Source organism: Oryx dammah, unplaced genomic scaffold, assembly GCF_014754425.2.
Source record: "Oryx dammah isolate SB20612 unplaced genomic scaffold, SCBI_Odam_1.1 HiC_scaffold_8, whole genome shotgun sequence".
NCBI classification, from domain to species: Eukaryota; Metazoa; Chordata; class Mammalia; order Artiodactyla; family Bovidae; genus Oryx; species Oryx dammah.
The window spans coordinates 29320128-29331620 of record NW_024070192.1 but is presented as its reverse complement, the minus strand read 5'-3'; positions in this window follow the sequence as shown (position 1 = coordinate 29331620).

Sequence of the window (11493 nt, the reverse complement as noted above, 5' to 3'; positions counted from 1 at the left end):
GCTCCGACGTCCAGCAAAAGGGCTCCTGCTGCTGGGACAGGCTGGCCTTGCTCCACATTCATTCCTGACCTCTCTGGAATACCTGGTGCTCCAAGGCAAGACAGGACCCTACCCCCGAGTTACCTGAGAGGTTTCTGTGCTTCTCCATGCTGCCTTCAGGAGCCTGGTGACTCTCCCTCCCGGGGCTTATTTTCGCCCTCAAACGTCCCTGTGTCCTTGGCCCTACTTCCCCGTTGGTCCTCTACTCGTGGCCGCCAGCCATCCTCTCTCCACTGCCCCAGGGGGTCCAGGAGCCTGCGGCCAGAGTAAATGGGCATTGTGATGTCAGCAGGCGGTATGGTCCCCACCCTGAGCAGAAGAGCAGCAAAAGAGGCTCCTGCCCTCTTCTTTTCATCCCCCTGGAGCTCAGCCTGCTGCAGGGTGCTGTCCTCAAACCCTGGTATGGGATCCCCCCACCCCTGGCCCGGTTGTAAACGCCCACTGGGTTCTGGGCCTTAGCCCAGGTAGCAGGGGGGTTCTCTGCCCCAGAGAGGCAAATAAACCCCTATTCAGTGGTCACCTGGAAGGTCTATTGAGACCCAGATTGCCAGACCCCACCCCAGAGTTTCTGATTCAGTAGATCTGGAATTCACCTGTCCATATTTCTGGACATTTGGGGGCTCTGAGAATCTGCCCTCTCTCCTGGTGGGTGTAGAGACACGAGACTGTGGACACTTGTGTGATATTTGGGGGCTCAGAGAACATTCTGCCTTCTCCTTGGGAGTCTAAGGAGACTGTGGACACTTGTGTGCAAAGGCCTGGGTTGGCGGCTGGTTTGCAGCGTGGAGGGTGGGCAGGTAAACACAGATTCACAAGAACCTCCAAAGAACCAGCCCGTAAAGCCTTCTGCAGCTTAAGCTTAAAGCCTTCTGCAGCTTAAGCCCTCACAGGCCTAGCGCTGCAGGTAACAGGGACCAGGCCCTTGGACCAACCAGCTAAGGAGCCTTTTGGGAGTGACCTCAGCCCTACAGCCTGCCAGCACACAGGGGGCCATGATGCTAGTGACGCTGTGTCTGTGCTGTTTGTGGCGAGGCTGCAGGCCCCACAGAGGAAACCTACAGCCTGAGTTCTCTTCCTCCCACTGGGCCTGCCTGGCCTCGGATTGTCCCCTCTTGGAGAGGTGCATTTTCCCCTTCTCTGTGGGCAGAAAATTCCCTGAGAGTCAGCACACGGTGGCTCTGCAGTCACCCACCCACTGCTGTCACCTCCAAAGGGACCCCTAAGAGAACGTGCAGGGCGAGCCGTGGGCCTCCCGGTGCCCCCGAGGCTTCCAGCGTCCCCCCCCGGGGGGGAGGGCCAGCCTCTTCCCTGGCTCCGCTGTGATCGCCCTGCAGCACGTGCTCAGCCCCACCCTCCCTTCACTGGGCACACAATGAGTTAGGACACCCAGGGGTCAAGCGCCAGCTCCGGGTACATGCCCCCCATGCCAGGGACTGTCCTCAACTCACCAGGGCCTCCCCAATCCACCATTCAAAATCTTCTCCAAGTGCTAACAGGCAGGTTTCACTACTTCAATCCCCATTTTATAAGTGAACACAGTGAGGCACAGAGCTGGTAAATGAGTTGTCTATGGACACACAGTCTATAAGAAGAATCAACTACAGAACATACATGGATAAAGGCTATGTGATAGTCATAAAGACAGCATATGCTGATTCCATTTTTATGAAACATCCAGAATAGATAAATCCATAAAGACAGAAAGTAAAGTGGGGTTGCCCTGGGCAGGGGCTGGACAGGATGGAGAAGCTGGGGGCATGACAGCTAAAAACTATGGGGTTTCTTGTTAGGGTGATGAAAATGCCCCCCAAAAACTGACTGTGGAGATGGTTTCACAACTCTGCTAATTATACTGAAAAAAACCATTGAATTGTACAATTTAGACTGATGAATTCTACAGCATATGAATCATATCTCAATAAAGCTATTTTAAAAAAAAGGAGAAAACCACCTTCTGAGTTATCTTTCCAAGTATATGCCAAAGATTAGATAAGAAGGAGAATAGATGAAAGTTACAGTTAATTAAAAAAAACAGGCAATGATAGATTAGCTAGCAAGCCACCTAGACAGACACCTAGATAGGTAGATAATAGACATGTTTCCTGGCTATGTTCTTCCTCATGCCCTACCTTTCGAGATCATCAGTGTAAGAAAATGGAAGGCTCATCAATAAATCATGAGAGTCGCTAAGTTATTAAGAAGATAGCAAACAGCAGAGAGTGCATTAGACACCAAGCCACATACACACATCGCTTTCGGACCAGTCCCGGCACCCAACGCGGTCCGGGTAGACTGCTGCTCTGTGCATCGCTGCCCCCAGCTCGGAATCCTGTTATCAGGTCGGAGCACAAGACGGATTTCCCCCAGTCAGCCCTCACTCTCAACTCAAGACAAATTGCTGTGTACAGTGCTCCAGACCCCGGCAAGCCCGCAGGAATTTTTCTCTTTGAAACACTGCATAATTTATTTCACAAGAGATCCACATACCTAATTCTACCTCTTATTGTATGTAGTCACTCAGTGGTATCTGACTCTTTGCGACCCCATGGACTGTAGCTTCTGTTCGTGAAATTCTCCAGGCAAGAATATTGGAGTGGGTAGCCATTCCCTTCACCAGGAGATCTTCCCAACCCAGGGATCAAACCCAGGTCTCCCGCTTTGTGGGAAGAGTCTTTTGGTGTCTATTAATAGGAGTTCCCACTGCTCCCAGGTGAAACTCTGGAGCAGCAGGTGCAGGTGGAGGGGATGGAGGAGAGATGAGAAGGGAGCCAAGTCCACAGTGGGAGTCCTGCAACCCTGAGAGCAAGGGACCCTGGCCAACCTGATCTCAGCTGTGGGCCCTGAGTGACCCATCAACTATAGACACCCACCATCCAACAGCCCCCCCACAGTCCAGCAGGAGGAGAGACTCAAAAGCCTCATGATGGGTTGGGGACATGAAAGCAAAATCTTGCCCTGTAGAAATCAAGTGGAAATTTGGGGTGGGGACTTGCTTCCTTTTGAGCTGAGCCAGTGAGGCTCCAGAATGCTCCCCATTCCCAGCTCCATCAGGTGTGTTCCTGCTGGGCCCTCCACCCAAAAAGCCCTCTTCTCTACATGCAAAACCGCTCATTCTTCAAGGCTCACTTCACCTCTATGAGGCTTCTCATCCCACCAGGCAGAGCCCCTAATTCCCCCTTGGAGGTTCCCGATGTGGCATGCATACTTGTCTCATGGTAACAGCATCACCTCTTCATAGGCATGTTTACCCCCAGTGGGTCAATGGCTTCTTCCTCTTTTCTTTTTTTTTTTTTGGCCATTATGTATTCATTGGTCTTGGAGAAGGAAATAGCAACACATTCCAGTATTCTTGCCTGGAGAATTCCATGGACAGAGGAGCCTGGAGAGCTACAGTCCATGAGGTTGCAAAGAGTCAGACACAACTGAGCATCTAACACACAAACATATTCATTGGTATATTAGATCGAGCAATTCCCTCCTAATAGTTACAGAAGTGTGTAAATACAAATAAATTACACATAAAAAAATATAAAGGCATGAAAACAATATTGTAAATATAATCAAAGTGTTTACTACACAATAATATTTATCAGAGAAGTTAATTTTGCCTTATCTTTTTAATTAACTTTTATTGGAGTATAGTTGCTTTACAATGTTGCATAGGAAACTCTTCTCAATGCTCTGTGGCAACCTAAATGGGAAAGAAATCCAAAAAAGAAGAGGCATATGTATACATATGGCTGACTCACTTCGCTATAAGGCAGAAATGGTCAATGGCTTCTTGAGGGTAGCAGCTGTGTTTTAGTTGGCAGCTGCATCTGAGCCATAAAGGGCTGGCGATGTACCTGGCACACTCCTGCTGTACATTACTGAACCACTATTTCTTAGAACCCTGGAGAAGGAAATAGCAACCCACTCCAGTATTCTTGCCTGGAGAATCCCAGGGACAGAGAAGCCTGGCAGGGTATATTCACAGGGTCACAAAGAGTCAGACACAACTAAATGACTGAGCTCATTTTTTGGAAATCCTATAACTAATTTAACATATTGCAATTGTATTGCCCTGGGACCTAAGTATATTGAAAAGCATTACCTTTTTTTAAGATTAATGTATTTATTTTAATTGGAGGCTAATTACTTTTCCAGTGGTCATGTATGGATGTAAGAGTTGGACTATAAAGAAAGCTGAGCACCAGAGAATTGATGCTCTTGAACTGTGGTGTTGGAGAAGACTCTTGAGAGTCCCTTGGACTGCAAGGAGATCTAACCAGTCCCTCCTAAAGGAGATCAGTCCTGGGTGTTCATTGGAAGGACTGATGTTGAAGCTGAAACTCCAATCCTTTGGCCACCTGATGTGAAGAGATGACTCATTGGAAAAGACCCTGATGGTGGGAAAGATTGAGGGCAGGAGGAGAAGGGGACGACAGAGGATGAGATGGTTGGATGGCATCACTGACTCAATGGACATGGGTTTGGGTGGACTCCAGGAGTTGGTGATGGACAGGGAGGCCTGGCGTGCTGCGATTCATGGGGTCTCAAAGAGTTGGACACAACTGAGCGACTGAACTGAACTGAACTGAACTGAACTGAATTACTTTACGATATTGTGGTGGTTTTTGCCATGCATTCACATGAATCAGCCATGAGTGTACATGTGTTCCCCATCCTGACCCTCCCTCCCTCCCACCTCCCTCCCCATCCCATCCCTCTGGGTAGTCTCAGTGCACCAGCTTTGAGTGCCCTGTTTCATGCATTGAACTTGGGCTGACGATCTATTTCACATATGGTGATACACATGTTTCAACGCTCTTCTCTTAAATCATCCCACCCTCGCCTTCTCCCACAGAGTCCAAAAGTCTGTTCTTCTCAACCTTGTCTCTGTTGCTGTCTTGCATATAGAGTCGTTGTTACCATCTTTCTAAATTCCATATATATGCATTAATATACTGTACTGGTGTTTTTCTGACTTACTTCACTCTGTATAATAGGCTCCAGTTTCATCCACCTCATTAGAACTGACTCAAATGCATTCATTTTAACAGCTGAGTAGTATTCCATTGTGTATATGTACCACAGCTTTCTTATTCATTTGTCTGTCGATGGACATCTAGGTTGCTTCCATAGCCTAGATATTGTAAACAGTGCTGTGATGAACATTGGGGTACATGTGTCTCTTTCAATTCTGGTTTCCTTGGTATATATGCCCAGCAGTGGGATTGCTGGGTCATAAGCAGTTCTATTTCCAATTTTTTAAGGAATCTCCACACTGTTCTCCATAGTGGCTGTACTAGTTTGCATTCCACCAACAGTGTAGGAGGGTTCCCTTTTATCCACACCCTCTCCAGCATTTATTGTTTGCAGAATTTTTGATGACAGCCATTCTGACCGGCATGAGATGGTACCTCATCGTGGTTTTGATTTGCATCTCTCTGATAATGAGTGATGTTGAGCATCTTTTCTTGTGTTTATTAGCCATCTGTATGTCTTCTTTGGAGAAATGTCTGTTCAGTTCTTTGGCCCATTTTTTGCTTGGGTTGTTTATTTTTCTGGTATTGAGCTGCATGCTGCTGCTGCTAAGTCACTTCAGTCATATTAGATTCTGTGCGACCCCATAGACGGCAGCCTGCCAGGTTCCTCTGTCCCTGGGATTCTCCAGGCAAGAACACTGGAGTGGGTTGCCATTTCCTGCTCCATGAGCTGCATAAGCTGCTTGTATATTTTTGAGATTAATACTTTGTCAGTTGCTTTGTTTGCTATTATTTTCTCCCATTCTGAAGGCTGTCTTTTCACCTTGCTTATAGTTTCCTTCATTGTGCAAAAGGTTTAAAGTTTAATTAGGTCCTATTTGTTTATTTTTGCATTTATTTCCATTACTCTGGGAGGTAGGTCCTTTTTAAATACATTTTTTCATTTTTATTTCATTGGAGTTGCTTAAGACTAAAAAGCATTGCTTTTTATTGCTTAAAGCTATAAACCAAAGTGAATCAGCTATACATATATGCATATCCCCTCTTTTTTGGATTTCATTCAGTTTAGGTCACCAGAGAGCACTGAGTAGAGTTCCCTGTGCTGTATAGTAGGTTCTCACTATTTTATACACAGTAGTGTATATGCCGGAGAAGACAATGGCACCCCACTCCAGTACTCTTGCCTGGAAAATCCCATGGACGGAGGAGCCTGGTAGGCTGCAGTCCATGAGGTCACTAAGAGTTGGACACGATTGAGCGACTTCACTTTCACTTTTCACTTTCATGCACTGGAGAAGGAAATGGTAACCCACTCCGGCGTTCTTGCCTGGAGAATCCCAGGGACGGGGAAGCCTGGTAGGAGGCCGTCTATGGGGTCGCACAGAGTCGGACACGACTGAAGCGACTTAACGGCAGTAGCAGCAGTGTACATGCGTCAATCCCAATCTCCCAATTTATCCCACCCCCACTTTCCCCCTTGGCATCCATATGTTGGTTCCCCACATCTGTGTCTTTATTTCTGTTTTGCAAATATGATCATCTATACCGTTTTTCTAGATTCCACATATATGCATTCATGTACAATATTTTTTTCTCTTTCTGACTGCCTTCACCCTGTATGTATGTGTGTGTTTGTGTTGTCCCTTCAGTCACATTCACCTCTTTGCAACCCTGTGGACTCTAGCCCACCAGGCTCTTCTATCCATGGAATTCTCCAGGCAAGAATGCTGGAGTTGAGTTGCCATGCCCTCCCCCAGGGGATCTTCCCCATCCAGGGATTGAACCCACATCTGTTAAGTCTCTTGCACTGGCAGGTTCTTTACCACTAGCGCCACCTGGGAGGCCCTCTGTATAAGGACTTTATTTTCTAGGATGATTTCCTGTTTAAACACACTGGTGGTACAGAGTTCCCATACACCCTCAGCCCCCACATATGCATAGCTTCCATATAATCAGCATCACCCTCCAGAGTGAGACATGCTTCACCCAGGATGAATCTACACTGAGACATCAGAATCCCCAAAGTCCATTGTTTACCTTAAGGTTCATTCTTGACACTGCACATTCCATGGGTTTGGACAAACGTATACAGGACCTGTGTCCATCATTATAGTAACATACAGAATATTTTCACTGCCCTAAAAATACTCTATATATTCACCTCACTCCCCAAGCCCTTGGAAACCTCTGATCTTTTCATTGTATCCATAATTTTGCCTTTTCCAGAGTGTCCTATAGTTGGAACCATACAATATGAAGCCTTCTCATGTTGGTTTCTTTCACTTAGTTATAGGCACTTAACATTCTTCTGTATCCTTTCATGACTTGATCATTTCTTGTTAGCACTGAATAGTATTCCATTGTCTGGATGGACCACAGTTTTTCCATCCATCTACTGAAGGACATCTTGGTTGCTTCCAGGTTTTGGCAATTATGAATAAAAGTGCTGTAAATGACCATGTGCAACTGAGCGACTTCACTTTCACTTTTCACTTTCATGCATTGGAGAAGGAAATGGCAACCCACTCCAGTGTTCTTGCCTGGAGAATCCCAGGGACGGGGGAGCCTGGTGGGCTGCCATCTATGGGGTCGCACAGAGTCAGACACGACTGAAGCAACTTAGCAGCAGCAGCTTTTTATGTGAATGAAGATCTAAGTTCATTGGGATAAATACCAAGGAGCACAATGGCTCGAGGATGAGATGGTTGGATGGCATCACTGACTCAATGGACATGAGCCTGAGCAAACTCTGGGAGCTGGTGATGGACAGGGAAGCCTGGTGTGCTGTAGTCCATGGGGTCGCAAAGAATCAGACACAAATTAGCAACTGAACAACAATGACACAGCAAAAGTGTTCCATTCTGTAAGAAACTACCAATGTCTTCCAAAGAGGCTGCACCTCTTTGCATCCCCGCCAGCAACCGAGAGTTCTCTTGGCTCCACATCTTCTCCAGCCCCTGTTGTTATCTGTGTTCTGGATTTTGGCCATTCTAACAAGTGTGTGTTTTAATTTGCAATTCCCCCAGATGACACATCATGCAGAGCATAAAATCTTTACTTTTTCCACATAAACATTAAAACTCTCACAATGAATCTAGACACTTGCTTTCTCATTTCTGGTTTTTATAAGTCCAGGAAGCTGGAAGTGGCCTGTGGCTCTCCTGACCTCCAGTGGACCTTGTGCCCACATCAAAATCCATGCAGAAGATGTTCAGGAAATAAATGCTGGTCATTGGCTACTCTATTGCAAACTTCCGTGAGATGGACCAACGCCAGAAAGTGGTAGTTTTTCATAGGAAGACAAACTTGATGTTATTGATTTGCCTTATGGAACTTGATTTGCTTCATGAAACATTAACTGTGTAAAGCTCCCAGCTGCAAGAGATGAGCTAAGGGCTGAATCATGTCCCTCCCCAATCCCCCCCCCAGAAAATGTTGAAGTTCTAAGCCCTAGTACCAGTGTATGTGACATCATTTGCAAATACGGTCTTTATAGAGATAATCAAGCTAGAATTAGGTCATTAGGGTGGGCCCCAATCCAAAATGCCTGGATCTCTAAGCCAACCAGTTTGAGGTACTTTGTTATGACAACTCTAGAAAACTAATACAGATGGACACTAGCGGAAGCAGAAAAAGCAATGTCATCAGAACTCAGTGATTCTCAGTTTCTCTAAGCTTTGCCATCCTCAGTCTGGGCTCCACTCCCAGGCAAGTGGTCACTACATGGTGGCCCCAACAGAGACAGCCTTCCCATTTCACATCCTCTGGGGGGAGAGCTTCTCCTCCCAGGAAATCCAACAGTAGACCTGGGATCTAGTCTTAGCAGCTTGAGTCTTAGGGGTAAGATTAGCCTTCTCCCTTGGGACTTTTCTTGTGGCCCAGTTATTAAGTACCTGAGCTTAAGAACTCACAAGAGGCATAGGTTCAATCCCCGGTTAGGGGAACTAAGATCCCACATGACATGTGGTTCAGCCAACAACAAAAACAACAAAAAGATTAGTCTCTTTCCACACCCTAGAGTCTGAAAGTGAGAGGATTTTTCCTCATGGAAAACTAGGGTTCTCATCCCAAGTGGCAGTGAGTGGGGGTCATAGATGCTGAGTGCTAGACAGGCAAAACATAGGAAGGTGTCCAGAGCACATTTTTTTTAATTTATTTTTGGCTACAGCAGGTCTTAGTTGCAGCACCTGGGCTCTTCATTGCAGTGTGCTGGCTTCTCTCTAGCTCTGGCACGTGGGCTGAGTTGCCCTGCAGCATGTGGGATCTTAGTTCCGCAACCTGGGATCGAACCCAGGGCCCCTGCATCGCAAGGTGGATTCTTAACCACTGGACACCAGAGAGGTCCCTGGACACATAGTAACATGCATCCATTCAGTCAACAAGTTTTTCTTGAGTGCAAGGCGTTATTCTAGGTCCTTAAGGTATGTCAGTGAGCAAAGTGGACAAAGATCCTGGCCCTCCTGGAGCTTACACTCTCGTAAGAGGGAGACTAAGTCATCAAAGGCCAAGGAAATCACTGTGGCAAATTCGGAGCCAGTCATCCACCCTGTGGGCTCTGAGTGTTTGCTGAATGAATAAATGAAGGGAAATTAGAACAAGTGACTCTGCCAAGTGAATGCCGGCTATGTCTGAAGGCCCACAGAGACGGGGTTATAAGGTTCCCACAAGCTAAGTGGGAGGGGACTTCTGTCCACAGTCAAGCAGGTCAGAGATGAAAATGCTTAACTTCACCCAAACTGGAGAACCCAATGCCTGGTGCTGCGACGTTCTGTGACAGACACATGGGAACATGATAAACGTGAACACAAACACACACACACAACGAAAAGCCAAGTTACAATGGTCCTTTTAAGGAGTGAAAACAGGATGCTTCTGAAACACTATTTTTCTGTTCTTTCGGGGAACCCTTGCCAGGCCTCCCCAGTGTGAAGAGAACTGTGCCTCTGAGGAGAAAAAAGAAGACCGTGAAGTTTCCCTGTTTTGCAATCAGGGTTCTTCAACAGCCAAACGTGTTTAAATCCAAAACACTCCCTCCCTAATGAGATCACGGAGGGAGTGAGAACTGGCAGCTGGGTCGGTGAGCTTTCAGAAAAAGCAGAACTCTAAAATAATGGCCCCACCACATGCAGCTTCTGCTGAAATTCTGAACCATTGAAACAGGTCCTGCTCCCCGAGAGAAGGACACAGTCTCTTTGTTTGCTTTAAGCCAAGGGCAAATGGTGCCACTGGCGACAGCTTCAGTGGAATCCACCACCTTTCAAACTGTCAGTGGCATTTTACTCATGTATGTATTTGCTCATCAACTCAGCTTTTTCTGAGCACTGTGTTCCAGCATGATGAGCAAAAACAGACCCAGTCTACCCCCACAGAGCTTACGACCTACCCTGACTTACAGTTGGTACAGCCTATAGACTCACACCAACACATCACAAGGAAACATACAATCTCAAGTTGCATGGGGCATAAATATGGAGATGTGAACCAATCAAAGGTGTCAGAGAAGATGGCTCTGAAGAAGTGATAACTCAACTGAAATGCAAAGGATAGAGTGGAAGATCCATGATGACAAGAAAGGAGAAGCAGTCATTCCAGGAAAAGGAATAAAATGTCCCAAGTCAGTAGTGAAACAAGGGGCCCTAGTCTGCCTGAAATACACATGAAGGTGTGGAGGTAAATGAACTGGAAAAGCAGGGAAGAGCAGATGTTGGAGAGAAGCCAAATGAAGAAGCTTTGTCTCCCTCCTAAGAGTGACAGGAGGGCATCAAAGAGGGAAGCATACGCTCAGATCTGTGTTTTGAAGCAGTGATGGATGCAAAAAGGGAAAGACTGCAGGGAGTCAAGATGGAAGCAGACAGAACTTGAGGAGGCTCTCGAAGTTTTCTACAATGAATATGCATTACTTATGCAGTCAAGGGGAATGCTATATAAGGGGGAAAAGAATCCTGCCACTGCCTTCCATGGTTCATAGGATGAAATCTCCAGCTCCTCAGGAGATCCTGGTTTTTCTAAAAGGCCAGCTCCCTCTCCCCTCAGCCACTTAAGGCTGGGATGTGTCTGCATGGCTTTGGTTTCCCTGAGATAAAAGTAGATGTTTTCTGGGACTTCCCTGGTGGTCCAGTGGTTAAGAATCCACCTTGCAATACAGTGGACGTGGGTTTAATCCCTAGTCGGGGAACTAAGAATCCAGTGCCTCAGAGCAACTAAGCCTGTCCACCACAACCAGAGAGTCCGTGAGCCTCAACGCAAGATCCCACATGACATAACGAAGATCTCAAGTGCTGCAAATAAGATTCAATCCAGCTAAATAATTTTTAAAAAAAGAAACTAAGAAGTCTGAACATGGAAGAATTGATGCCTTTGAACGGTGGTGCTGGAGAAGACTCTTGAGAGTCCCTTGGACTGCAAGATGATCAAGCCAGTCAATCCTAAAGGAAATCAACCTGTTGCTGAAGCTCCAATACTTTGGCCACCTGATGTGAAGAACCAA